General features: G+C 41.3%; 1 protein-coding gene across 2 annotated transcripts in view; it reads right to left on the bottom strand.

The window, feature by feature from the left end:
• LOC115459869 (AP-3 complex subunit sigma-2) overlaps nucleotides 1–15,274 on the bottom strand; it is a 123,937-nt gene that overhangs the window by 29,766 nt on the left and 78,897 nt on the right. The gene's annotated exons all lie outside the window — the stretch shown is intronic.

Here is a 15,274-nt window from a genome sequence, read left to right as displayed (position 1 = left end):
GCAAAGTCAGGCTTCCTGGAAGTATTCAGCAAACTCACATGGGAAGATCCATTCCCTATGGCAGGACTACTCAATTCCAGTCCTCAAGGTCCACAAGCAGGCCAGGTTTTCTGGCTATTCACAATGAAAATGCATGAGAGAAATGTGCACACACTGCCTGTTTGTATGCAAACCTCTCTCATTCACATTTATTGTGGATATCCAGAAAACCTGGTGTGTCCCGAAATATAGGTCTACTCCATTTCATGTAAAAATTGCACATACAACACTCTTGTTTTTAGGTGACTATGTGCTGTCACAACTGGAGACAGCAGGGAGGCACTTATGAAGAGGTGGTAGTAAGTGACTCTGTGTTGTCGGTAATACAATTACTGAGGTGGCTGCTTAATCCCCGAACAGAATTCCAAGGTACAAAGTTCTCCTACCTGTGAGGGAAGAAATTCAGTCTCTAGAGGCCAAACTGGCAGAGATGTATATATAAAAGGGAGATTTACTGAATCCAATGGATTGCAGAACCCAAGGCAGCATGGTTTTACTAGATATGTCATGTCAGACAAATCTGATTAATCTCTCTGACCGGATGTCCAAAGGAGAGTGCTAGATGTGTGTACATAATTCCACATAGGCGACTAATGAGTAAACTGAGTGCCCTCAATATAGGTCCTAAAGTGACCGACTGGGATAGACATTGGTTGAGTGGAAGGAGACAAAGGTTAGTAGTAATTGGCGCTCATAAGGAAAGGGACGTTACCAGTGATGTTCCATAAGAATTAGGTCTTAATCCTGTATTTTTTTTTTAACATGTATGGAAGAGCTACCATATTAACATAGCAAATGACGGCAGATAAAGACCTGAACAGTCCATCCAGTCTGCCCAACAAGATAAACTCATTTTACATGGTATGTGATACTTTATATGTATACCCGAGTTTGATTTGTCTCTGCCTTTCTCAGGGCACAGATCGTAAAAGTCTGCACAGCACTGTTCCTGTACTAAACGTTCTGAAAATAATGTCAAGGCCCCTTAAAATTTACACTTCAGGCCATCCATATCTATTCAGCAACGATCAGGGTGCAGACCATAGAAGTCTGCCCAGCACTGGTTTTACTCTCCAATTACCAGCGTTGCCACCCAATCTCCGCTATGATTCCGCAAATCCATTCCTTCTAAACAGGATTCCTTTGTGTTTATCCCACATGGTAAAGTTTGCCTCTTTGTAAATGATACCAAAATATGCAAAAGGGTAGACACACACTGGTATGAAAAACATGAGGACAGATCTAGCAATGCTTGGTCCAGAATTTGGCAGCTAAGATTTAGTGCTATAAAATGCAAGGTCATGCATTTGGGGAGTTATGGCGCATAGGGGTGAAGTCCTTCTGTGCACAAAAGAAGAGTGGGACTTGGGGGTGATCATATCTGATGATCCTAAGGTAGCTAAACAGGTAACAAAGGCAACAGCAAAAGCCAGAAGGATGCTTGGGTGCATAGGCAGAGGAATGGTCAGCAGGGAAAAGGAGGAGATTGTGACTCTGTATAAGTCTGTGGTATGACCCCTTTTACAGTACTGTGTACAATTCTGGAGATCATACCTTCATAATATAAACAAGATAGAGTTGATCCAGAGGGTGGCTATTAAAATGGTCAGTGGTCTGACACAGAATACGGGAACAGACTTAAAGATCTCAATATGTATAACTTTGGAAGAAAGGCAAGAGAGGGGACATATGACAGAGACATTTAAATATCCCTGTGACATAAATGTACAGAAGGCACGTTTCCTTCAACTGAAAGGAAGCTCTGGAACCCGAGGGCATAGGATGAAGGTGAAAGTGATAGACTCAGGAGTAATGTAAGGAAATACTTCTTTATCGAAAGGGTGGATACGTGGAATTGTTTCCCAGTTGAGGTGGTGGAGACAAAGACTGTATCCAAATTCAAGATAGTATAGGAAAAGCAAACAGATCTCTAAGGGAAAGGAACGTATAGTTAGTATGGATGGGCAGATTTGTAGGTCATATAGTCTTTATCTGCCATCATTTTCTATTTCAAGGACATAATACTTTACTTTTACCAGATTTGACAGCATGCTTTACCAGAGAGCCCAAAGTGTGCCAGCTCATATGTTTTTTGAAGGAGCCAGGGTACTAGAAATGATAGCATCAATGTGGAATGGCAGAGTGTGATCCTATCAACCATGGACCTGTAATGCCTGACCCATTTGCATCAAGGATGCATCTCTAGGAATGTCTACAGGCTTCTAGAGCTAGGACTGCCACTATTATTGGTGATAATTAGGATCCTTGATAAATGAGTGTCTAGTGAACATGAGTAGCACATAGTAACTTGGCTGCCTGGTGCTAATGCAGTGGACCTCATTCACCACCTAAACAGGACTGCAGAGTGTACTGGGGAAGAGCCAGTTGTCATGCTACATGAGGGTACTCGTGAAGTGGGAAAGTACAAAAGGGAGGATGTGAAAGCCAAAGGCAGGCTGAGCTCCAGAATTTCAATGCACGAATGATGTGATGGCACAGAGAGGAGGGCTTTAGATCTCTTAGCAGTAGGGGAACTTTTGGGGAAAGGACAGCCTAGTCCAACAGGATGGGCTCCACCTTCAGTAGACTGTAACCTGGATGCTGCTAATAACAATTAAAAAGGAGGGGAAAAAAAACAGGTTTTAAACTAGATCAGTAGTTCCTAAACCAGTGCTAAGGGGCCGCCCCATCCAGTCAGGTGTTCAGAATATCTGCAATGGATAGGCGTAAGATAGATTTCTAAGCACACTTTCCCAATATGTGCAAATGTATTCCTTTCATATTCATTGTGGATATACTGAACACCTGAATGACTAGGGATCTCAGTAGCCAGGTTTGGGAACTACTTAACTAAATCATAGAGGAAAGCCAACAGTTACTCAGGAGTGCATAGTCCAGAGAGAAGTGTATTCAAAGGATACTGTGAAAACAGGGAAACTAGCATATCCCCGTGGTAAAACTTGAAGCTGAAATGGAAACAGCTTTAGAATTTAGCAGCTGGCCAACATCATAATTCATATTATTTTTAAACACTAAATTCTGAATTGCTTTCCACATCCACTTTCTTTGAGAAAGATATACTAACCAATAGGTTAGTGGTTTTGTTCACACAAAAATTTGGTACTCATTCAAATGAGTTGTGTAGCAACATTTTGCTTAGATTTCAGCCCTGGGGATGGACCAAAAAATAAACTTCACTTCCAAAGGTGTAATTAATGAAATTTTTATGTTATAGTTAAATTTTTGTTTGCTATTTGTAATTTCTGATGGTTGTATCAGTTTTTATTTTGTTGTATCCCGTTTTGAATCCTACTTAGAGTTGGTGGTTTATAAGCATCCTTGTAACGCTATGTAAATATCTTTTTTTGCCAAAACAGCCTTGCAAAGCCACCTTTGCATGCTTATTTTTACAAATTATTAATTGCAGCAGTTCATTAATAATGAATTTAAATGAACTTTTCTGCACAGTGGACTACACGTGCAACTTTATTGCATAGAAGGCCCAAATGCCCAATTTATTGGTGGTTTGTGTATTTCACGCTCTCTTGCACATTTTAAAGCACTTATAGTCCCACTTACAAAATATTTGCATTATGGTGCATTGGTCTCGGAGTAGTTTAACTGGTTTGTGTTTAGCTTCAGTTTATTTTGAAAAGCTCAGATATATTGGGTATTTATTTATTGCATTTGTATCCCACATTTTCCCACCTATTTGCAGGCTCAATGTGACTTACAGAAACCTGTTATGGCATCACCATATCAGGGTACAAAGATACAATTGATGTTACAGAGATATGAAGGATAACAGGATCATAAGTAGTCTAATCAAGCAATTATAAAAGATAATCATAGTAAGGGATGAGTGGTGTTATGTTGAATTAGTTATGGATTCTAGTGATAGGCTTTGGTGAAAAGATAGGTTTTCAGCGATTTGCGAAAGTTAGTGATTTCGTTAATTGTTTTCACGTGATTGAAGACCAGAAGAATGAGAATGATTCCAAATTACCTGCATCAACTACTAATAATGTAGGTGAATGGGATTAAAAATCATAGATTCATTTCTCTTTATGCAAATGCCAGAAATCTAACAATAAGATTGAAAAATTAGAATGTATGGCACTAACTAGAAGATATACTAGACATCTCAGAGATCTTCTGGATAGATGATAACCAATGGGACACTAATATAAGCATAGAGAAAATATTGAAATAGAAAGTGGAAAAGGATACAACTTGATCCATTCTAACTATGTTATGTTACATGTTTAGTACTAAGTATGTATGCACCTTAACGCAATACTATTTGTAACTCCGTTATCCGGAAATGGCGATGGTCTGCAAGGCAACCGCCATTATGACAAATGTAAGCCACATTGAGCCTGCAAATTGGTGGGAAACTGTGGGATACAAATGCTACAAATAAATAAAATACAAGCAAAGAGAAAATATTGAAATTGCAGGGTGGAAAAAAAGATATAGTGGAATTAGAAAAGGTTCAAAGAAAAGCAATCAAAAAGATAAAGGGGATGGAACTCCTCTCATATAAGGAAAGGCTAAAGAGGTTAGGGCTCTTCACATTGGAAAAGAGATGGCTGAGGGAAACATAGAAACAGAGAAATACGACGGCAGATAAGGGACAAGTGGCCCATCCAGTCTGCCCATCCTCAGTAACCACTAACTCTTCCTTTCCTAAAGGATCTCACATGCCTGTCCTATGCTTTCTTAAATTCTGACACAGTCCTCATCTCCACAACAGTGCCCGGAGGCCATTTCACACATATCCACCACCCTTTCCATGAAAGAGCATTTTCTTAGATTCCTCCTAAGCCTACTTCATTGTGCGCCCTCTCATTCCTGAGCTTTCCTTTATTTGAAAATGCTCGCCTCCTGTACATTAACGCCATTGAGGTGCTTAAACAACACTATCATATACCCTCTCGCCCGCCTCTCTTCCAGCGAATACATGTTGAGGTTCCTAAGGCTGTCCCTATATGTTTTATGACTGACACTGCTTACCAATTTTGTAGTCGCCCTCTGGATTGACTCTTTCCTGTTTATATCTTTCTGTAGGTGTGGTCTCCAGAACTGCACACAGTACTCTAAGTGGGGCCTCACCAGAGACTTATACAAAGGTACTAGCACCTCTTTTTTTTTTCCTACTGGTCATCCCTCTCCTTATGTGTCAACATTTTTATTGATGATTCCACCTGGTAACACATCCATTAGAGTACATACATAACAAATTGTAAAGCTATCATTCTTATGTACATTAATCTTAAGTTGCTATCATCAGTTTTTGTTTTTATAACAGTACCCTATTTTATCCCCCTCCCCCCTTACTACCTTCACTTTTGCCCTGTACATTGAAAGAACCAGTCAGCTTGTTACATTAAACTCAAACCGTAATTCCAATAGTAACACCTTACATTATTCCGTGATTGAACCCCTTATTACTATTATTCCCCCCTCCCCTCCCCCCCCCATCTTTTTAAATACTCCATGCTCATTCGTAATCCGTTCATGGTCTAGTCATAGCCATCTTCTTCATTTTCCTATATTTAATGTGTTGGTAAAGGTTCACTGCCTTACTGGTGCTTCTTAAAGCTCTATATACCATTATCCTTGGTCATCCCTCTCCTTATGCAGCCAAGCATCCTTCTGGCTTCGACCATCGCTTTTTTTTACCTGTTTGGAGACCTTAAGGTCATCAAACACAATCACCCCCAAATCCTGCTCTTCTTTCGTACATAGAAGCAGTTCACCCCCTGTATTGTACCGCTCCCCTGGATTCTTGTAACCAAAGTGCATGACTCTGTATTTCTTAGCATTAAATCTTAGCTGCCAAACATCGGACTATTCTTCAAGCTTCGCCAGATCCTTCCTAATGTCATCCACACCCACGGGGTGTCCACTCTATTACAGAGTTTGCTATCATCCGCAAAGAGACAAACCTCAACAGACAGCCCTTCTGCAATATCACTCACAAAGATGTTAAAAAGAGCCAGCCCAATGTGTTTTGCTGCTGTTGAAACTAGTTAATGTACAGGCACAATGTTACATGCCCCGGATGACAGTGCTATAAGTCCAGGCATGTAACGTGGTACCTGTCCATTAACTGTCTGCACCCCTTCCCCCCACGATATTTACCACACAGGCCTTGCACTTACCGCATGTTAATGTTTGCTGTTTACGTGTGGTAGGTGCAAACCTATCACACTTTGGCCTTAGGCCCCTAATTGGCCTTAGAAATCAGATTAGGAATTCACAAATAGTGATTTAATAGTGATTTAATAGTATATAAAGGATTAGTAGTTTAGGTTTAATAATCTAGTGTCGAATCTCCTGAGGATATATTCCCTCCAGTGTAACTCTCTCAGTAGTCCTATTTTAAAGATTAAATTTGACAGTAAATTGGAAACTACAAGCAACCAAAATAATAAAACTACCTATTCTAAAATATTGCTTTAAACCTCTCTATTTAAATTCCCTTGTCTGCAGTCTTATGTTGCAAAATAATAATCTTTCAATCTTCTTATAACTTCTTGCCTTCATTGTGGATGCTGCTATCTTGTAACTTGCTAGAATGGGCCATTTTGAGATAATGTGGGTTATTTTTTTTATTTATTTGGATTTAGCTCACACCTTTTTCAGTAGAAGCACAAGGTGAGTTACATTCAGGTTCACTGGATATTTCCCTGTCCCTGGAGGGCCCACAATCTAAGGGCCCTGTTTACTAAGCAGCGCTAAGGGCACATTTGCATTTTTAGCACTCGTTAATAATTAGGATGCACTAAATGCTAAGTTGCCCATAGGAACATAGGAGCGACTCTGGCGTTTAGTGTGCGCTAAAAACACTAGTGCAACTTAGTAAACAGGGCCCTAAATTCGTACCCAAGGCAACGGAGAGTTAAGTGACTGGCCCAAGATCACAAGGAGCAGCAGTGGGATCTGAACCAGGCACCTCAGGATGTCAAGACAGGTGCTCTAACCACTAGGCCACTCCTCCACTCTTTTACCAAGCCACGCTAGCGCTTCCCGCTCAGCAATGCAATGGAGTCCTTTCAAAGTAAATGGGCTTTGTCGGCATTACTGCACCAGGAGCCGCTATCATGGTTTGATGAAAGAGGCCCTATATGAATAAAAATAAAGGCCTGTAATCTGTGTTCCTGCAGCTGTGAAGCGCTATGAGAGTTTTCCACAAAATACTAATAAAGTTTAAAGTTTTTTTTTAAAGCCTTACAATGCTCAAACAATATTTAAATGAACTCCCAGACAGAGAAAACAAAGAAAAACTCAGCAAATATTATCCTTTTTAAAATGCAACCAAAATGATCTGTAACAGTCTTTTGCCTCCCTTTTCTGCAGTGCTGTGCACCTGTTCCTATACCACTGAAGAAAAGACATATCTTGCCTCTATGCAACTGCTGTAGGTAATTAATTACTTCTCTTTCCATGTCACTACCATTTTAAGGAACTCTATTTTCACATGACATCCCTATAGGGAGTCAGACCTCTCCATAATGTTTGACTCTAGAACAGGGGCTCTACCCCTAGCCCTCAGGGCACACCCAGCAGGTCACGTTTTCAGGATAAACACAGTGAATATGAATATGATAAATGTGCACGCACTACGTCCACTGTAACAAATATATCTCAAGCATATTCTTTGTTGGTATCCTGAAAACCCGACTGGCTAGGTATGCCCTGGAAACTGGGTTGAGAACCCTTGTAGAGAAAAATTAACATCATACAGTAATTACGTGAATGTGCACAGTGGCTTTCACCTTAGCTGTTTCCCCACACCCCTTCTAAGCAATTCAGAAAATATAAATGCAGTTACATCAAGTCACTCAACAAATGAACGGCTAATGTTTGACATCAAGTCAACCATTTCTTGCAAATGGGCTGGAAAACATGCAAAGGTGTAAGAACAGAAGTGCTGCAAATGGTCTTTGGGGCAAGAGCATTCCCCACTCATGCCTGCCCTCATAGCTCTTAAGGTCATAATTGCATCAAGTGACCTGACACTCTTTTTCCTGACCGATAATGTATTTTAGTAAATAGGGGCCTGTATCTGGAATACATTGCAGGGTTGTGGAGTTTATCCTTTCTCCCTAACCAGTTTCTATTCCCACATCTCTATTATCTGACTAGCTACTACTCCAAGACTGAAAAGTCAAAACTCAGCATCATCACTGACAACTGCCTCACAAAAATTTCAGCATACTGACATTCTTGTAATGCGTAGCAGACATCAAAAAAAGAGATCTGATCTATGAACTGTGCTGGCTTCATTCTGCCAAGGCTGCGATCAATTTGTCTCTGACTCAGGGATTTAGATGTAAAAAATGTGGACACTATGCAGGGCCATGCGTGGCTTATTCTTTTACCATCATAAATTAAGCTACTTTAGAATTGGAAAGTGTAAGGAAGCTTTCCTGGAGCATCACAAAACTGGGCACAATATGCAAATATTCTCTCAAGTTCAAGCAAATGTATTTGATGGAAGGCAATGAACTAGCTGCAAATGCCTGTAGAAGTATGAAAGTGCACTGGCTTCATTCCTACGACTGCTATGGTTATATATATACTATTGGTTAATAGAATCCCTATATGGACACTGTCTTTTTTAAACTGTTCCTAAGTAAATAATTAAGCAAGCTCAAGGGGTAATGAGCTCAAAGACTAAAAACTCTGGGTCCCACAGGAAACCTCTGACAAAAATAGAAATCAAGGAAACAGTGCAACAGGTATCAGACACTGTTAATGTGCCAAAGCAGATTATTCATCTTATCAGTTAGATTGTACAATGCAGAAACTAACACATTATCATTTACAGTCAAGGTCTAAGCACCTATCAGCCTTTTATTTTCCTGTTCTGTTTCTAAAAGATAATACTCCTTATAATGACTCCTACCCAAGGGTCCAGGACATTTTCTCCTCCATGCCTAAACAGGGTGGAACAATTCACATTACCGACCATGGTCATATAGGGGGAAATTAAAGAAATGGCACCAAAATTTAGGTGCAAGGATGATGCACACTGAACGTGTGAATTCGGTAATGGCACTTCCATGTGGAACTGCTGTTATAAGATACAAGTCTAAGTCCATATCTCTGTGCCTAATGTTAAATGCAAGCTGATGTAAATGACCAACCCCAACTGTAAGCAGCTAGGTGTGTAAACGATATGTGCACCAAATGGCCTAACAAGCCTCTGACCCACTCATGCCCCTCCAATGCTCACACCCACCTTGAAGTTACGCACTCTGGGAATCTGTTTGCGCAACTTATAAAACAGGGACTATGGGACGTTGCATGCAGAAGTACTAATTGTTGCCAAGTAGGACCAATTAATGCCATTAACTCCAATTAACAGCCAATTATTGAATTAAGTTGTGTGCGCAACTGACTTTATTCTACTAATTGTGTGCACAATTTGGGGGATAACTTCACATGAATTACACACACTGGCAAAATCATTTTTGTGACTTGGGCATTTGCTGACAAACACACAGACCAAAGTTAGACAAGTTTTCAAAGGGAAAGTGTGCACTGTAATCCTTCCGTAAAATACTTTACGTATTCTAATTCAGGACATTTAGATATCCCTTTTCCATTGCAAACCTAAACAAATTTGGACTTCACATCTTATATATATATATATATATATTTTTTTTTTTTATATACACACACAGTGCACTCCATTTAAGTGCACGTCAGATAAGCGCATGCTCTGTTTAACTGTATGCCGTACTTCGGTCCCGTTTTTGGCGCCATCAATTTCTATGGGGACAAACTTCAGTTTAGCGCACCACTGATAAGTGCAAGATTCGCTTATATGCATGGTTTAAGACCGCTCCTCTGCAGGAAAGATGATTGGCGAGTGACAACCAACGAGATTTCAAATTTACCACCCCTTTAACTGCCACAGCAGAATAAGCGAAAGAATGTTGTTAGAGTGTACACTGGAGTCGGAGTCGTCACGGCGGAACTGTAAGACTTTAACACTGGCTGAACGAACAGAAGTTCTTAAAAAATTAGAAAACAAACAAAGTCAAGCATCTATTGCTAAAGAATATGGTATCTATCCCAGTCAAATTTCACGTGTCTTGAAGCAGAAAGATCAGCTTCTGGAAGAATGGCAAAACAATACAAATCCACACAGGAAATGTAAAAGGGCGGGAAAAGCTGAGGAGGTAGAAGATGCTCTTCGGTGGTTTTCTCGAGTCAGGAGCAGACAATTTCCTGTCAGTGGTCCACTGCTTATGGAGAAAGCTAATCAGCTAGCTGAAAGTCTTGGACTAACTGAATTCAAAGCCACTGTTGGATGGTTGGAAAGATGGAAGGAGAGGAGAAACATAAAATTCAAGAAACAGCATAGTGAGAAACAAGATGCTGGGTTGTTTCAGTTCTTCCTACCATCTTCAACGAGTTTGCACCTCGTGACATTATGCCCTCTCCTCCATCCACCCATATTCAGCAAATTTCCTCTCTCCCCTGCCCCCATTCATCCATCCATATCCAGCAATTCTCCTCTCTCCCCTGCCCTCCCCTCCATCCATCCATGTCCAGCAACTCTCCATTCTCCCCTGCCCTCCCCCTTCCATCCATCCATGTCCAGCAATTCTCCTCTCTCCCCTGCCCAGCGATCTCTTCTCTCCCCCTGCCCTCCCCTCCTCTCCTATCCAGCGATCTCTTCTCCAATTCCAGCCATCTCTTCTCTCCCCCTGCCCTCCTCTCCAATTCCAGCCATCTCTCTCCCCCTGCTCTCCCATCCAGGTCCAGCGATTCTCCCTGCTCTCCCTCAGCTCCCTGACAGCCCTCTTCTCCTTTCCTTCCCCCCCCCCCCCCCCCCCCCCCGCGCGCGCGTTTAACCCTTTTACTTTCAGGCGCAGCAACGGCAGTGAAGAGGACAACACAGCTTCTCCCTTCACTCACACAGGGTCCCGCCCTCACGGAAACAGGAAATGCATCATCGCAGAAGGCAGGACACTGTGTGAGGGAAGGGAGAAGCTGGAGGCGAGCCCACTGTGTTGTCCTCTTCACTGCCGTCGCTGCGCCTGAAAGTAAAAGGGTTAAACACGCGCAAGCGGGGGAGGAACGGAGAGGAGGGCTGTCGATCGGGGCGCTGAGGGCAGGAAGGAGGGGAGGGACCGTCTGAGAACTGCCTGGCTGCAGCGCTGCTGCACCAGTCAGCCCTGCATTTGGGGGGGGGGGGCAGCAGCCAGGGGAAGGTCACGGTTGGGCTCCTCCCCAAGCCTCTTATATGGGGCGCCTATGACTGTCCTCCCATCCCATCCATGTCCATCAATGGGGCTCATTTTTAAAACAAAAAATGTCATAAGGTGGCAGAAGGATGTTTTTCTCTCAAAAACATCCAAGCTGCGACTTTCGACACCCGATTTTAGACGTTTTGCTCCATAGTTCATCCAAATTTCAAGGGGGCATGTTCTGGACAGGACCTGGGCGGAACCAAAAGACAGACATTCTTCTGTAATAACAGAACAAAATGAAAACGTCTAGGGCCAAAATTAAGATTTTTTTGGCTAGACCTGTTTCAATCATGACTAAGTAAACAAAAGTTACCATAAATGACCAAATAATCACTGGAGGGATTAAGGCATAATCTCCCCTTACTCCCCCAGACCCCCTCCCAGTCCCCTAAGATGTCACAGTGATAGTACATACCAGGCTCTATGACAGCTTCAGAAATGATGGCCATTTCTATTACAGCAGCAAAAGGAGTAGCCTAGTGGTCAGTGCAGTGAACTGCAGAGAAGGGGACCTACGTCTAAAATCTGATTAGATGTTTTATCGAAAATGCCCCCTCAATATTTTTTTTGAAACTTTAAATGATGCTCAAAGTTAGGTGCTGTTTATAGAATAGTGCTTACTGCTGGAAACAGCAACTACGTTTAAGTGTGCCCATTTACATCAATGAAACCTTGGTGTAAATCCCTGCACCTGCCTTGTTTTTAGTGATCCGTAAACATCAAGCATAACAGTAAACCAATTAACATTGCACTTCACTAAAAGTACAGATCAAAAGTAACAAACAAGCTTGCATTATAAAAACAAGACCATCTGAGAATCACCAGATAATCAATACTTTTCTCTATACTCCTCCCTTCCTCATCCCTTTCTGGTGCAGTTCAATACCACCTACTTGTTGGTCAGGTGATCTGGATGCAACTCCCTAAACTTCTTCCATATGTCACAATGAAGTTTTTCTCCCATTTCATCATCTTACTTCTCGCCATGACCACCCATACAGCCGTGTCATGCATTGCTCTCTGCCACTGTACACTTGAGGGTGCGACTGACTTCTCCCAGGACTACAGGATGGCTAACTGTGTGAACAGCCACTGAGGCTCCAACAGTCGTACCCTTTGTAAGGCCAACCCATATGTCACTAATAACGTCCCATGTCTGTTCAACCAACTCTATTGCTTCCTATGCTTCTGACCACAGATGGCGCCAGGAACAGACTGACAATGATCTGGGCCCACAGGCACTAAGGGTCATGGCCCCTAACCACCTATCAAAAATGATTAAAATGTATTTATTCGTATATCCCAAATCATCCAAAAAGCAAATTTCAGTTCAATATGGCTACAATAAAACAGTGAATATAGCAGTATACATATACTGGAATGAGATTTCTACATTAAAAAATATTTCTCTATGTATTCATTAAACAGATATATTTTTAAGCTTTTTGGAATAGAAGATAGGAGCTTATGCTTCTGATTTACTTTGGAATGAGATTCTCCCATCTGGAACCTAGATAACCAAATCCAGCTGTATAAACAGTCTTGTATGTTACATTTTCACTAGGTTAATGTAATAGCAGATATTCTCTTGATGTTGGCTTTGCATTTCTGGCTGACAGGACAATTAGACTCAGCATATAGTCTATTTTAAACATAATTTGATCTCTGATTGGCAGCCAATGTAATGCAACAATTAAAGGAGTGGTCTTATTAAATTTTAGTGTCCCATAAATTAATCAAGCTGCTGTATTTTGTGCTGTCTGAAGCAAGTATAGATTCTTTGCTTCCTAAATATTTTGTATTACAATAGTTCAATTATGACAGTGTCAGAGTTTAAACCAGTAATCTAAATGAGTTCTTGTTAAAGTAAGTTCTAACTCTTTTTAATCTCCACATTGTCTTGAACATCTTAGCAATTACTACATGAGCTTGGTCTTCGAAGGAAAAATGCTGGTCAAAAACAACTCCTAGAAATTTTAATTTTACATCTATACAATAGACAGTTTGATCAATTGTGAAATTGGGATAAGAGGTGTATGAGTGTGAACTTGATAGCACCAGGAATTTAGTTTTTTCTCTATTTGAGTTTGAAAGTCACAGTTCATTTTTCCATTAGATCTAGACCTATCCATAATATGTTTAATATCTCCGAAATGTCATTAATAATAGGGACATATATGATAATGTCATCTACATAGATGAAAAGGGTTAAAGCCTATGTTATTTAATTTCTTTTCTGGTGGTGCTAGCATGACATTGAATAATATTGGGGAGATAGGGGATCCCTGCAGCACACCGCACTCTGAAATCCATGGAGTTGATACATCATTATTCATTTTTAGATCTATTTCTGGTAAGATCAATTTCTTTTTTTTTTTTTTATTTTAAACCAAGTGTTTATTGATGAATCCAGCAATCATACATTGTACAAAACAGTGCAACATTACATTACCAAACAATTAGATTCATCTGCTGTGGAGGTTCTACAATAGCAAAAGCCCCCACAATCAAACAAATGTGACCCAGTTATATTTTTGTACAAAGATAAAAAAAACCATCCTGAACCCCCTCCCCCCGCCCCCACAAGGTTCATACAAGTCTGATCATACACATGCCCTGACATGTCCCCTGACTACCCCATAGATACAAAGGGGGTCCATATCTTCGTCCACTTAGTCATTGTATTTCTCTCCCTTGCCATTAATCGTTCTTGTTCAGCTATGTACTCCAACAGATGTGTCCATTTCACTATTGAGGGGCTATTACACTGCTTCCAGGATCTGGCAATAGTCACACGCCCTGCACAAAAACAGGCTTGCGCCAACGCCTTCCCCTCCGCTGATATCCCTAAAATAGGCCTGTTAAATAAGAATATTGCCGGGTCCCAAGGCATAATAGATCTAACCCACACTTGGAGTCTGTATTGGATCGCTTTCCAGAACGCTTTAACCTTCTTGCAAGTCCACCAGATATGACCTAGTGTACCCGATTGCCCACAATTTCTCCAACATTTAGGCGAGACCTTTGGAAACATGCGATTCAGTCGCACCAGTGTTAGATACCAGCGATACAATACTTTAACACTATTTTCCTGAATGTTAACTGCAGGAGAAACACGAACCGAAGCACGTTCCATCCGTTCCCATTCCCCTTTTTCATATGAAATACCTAATTCTTTTTCCCAACTGATGCGGTGTCTACAAGATGTCGGTAGCGCATCCCTCAGATATCTATATAACAAAGATATCAAACCCTTGGAACCCAAATCTCTTACACACATTTCCTCTAAAAATGTTACTTCTCCAAACAGTTTTTCCCTGATCCCTGGGCTGCCAAGAAAATGAATGAGTTGACAGTAGGCATAGTTATCCTTGGAAGGCAAATGATATGTTTCTGCTAGTTCCCCAAAAGCTATAAAACTTCCTTTTTCCACCATTTGCCCCCACAAATCTAAACCTTGTCTTTTCCATCTAGTAAATGTAGAGGGAGTACACCCCTGCGTAAATGCCATATTATATGCTATAGGAGACAGCCTGGAGTTATAGAAGTCCTTCACTCGCTCTAACCTGTCCCAGCATGATAGTGTAAACTGAATGATAGGGCATAAGTCTAATCCCAGACGTCTATGTCTAGGCGGCAGCCACAGCAGATGGCCCAATTTCAGCGGACTGCGGATCATATACTGTTCTAGCCGCACCCATAGTTTATGTACAGGCTCCTGGAACCATTCCACTGCTGCCTTAGCTTGGGCTGCTCTATGATATAATACTAAATTAGGGACCCCTAACCCGCCTCTAGTTTTACGGGCTTTATACAAAACAGAGCAGGGAATTCTAGGGTGACCCCCATGCCAAACAAATTTCTGTATCCGGGTCTGCATTGACAGGAGTACCTGTTCTGCTAAGGGCAACGGTATAGCTTGAAAAAGGTAGAGCAGCCGAGGCAAAACGTTCATTTTT

Source organism: Microcaecilia unicolor, chromosome 1 (assembly GCF_901765095.1).
Source record: "Microcaecilia unicolor chromosome 1, aMicUni1.1, whole genome shotgun sequence".
Lineage (NCBI taxonomy): Eukaryota > Metazoa > Chordata > Amphibia > Gymnophiona > Siphonopidae > Microcaecilia > Microcaecilia unicolor.
Note: the sequence above shows the minus strand (reverse complement) of the source record. Positions and strands in the feature narration are given on the sequence as shown.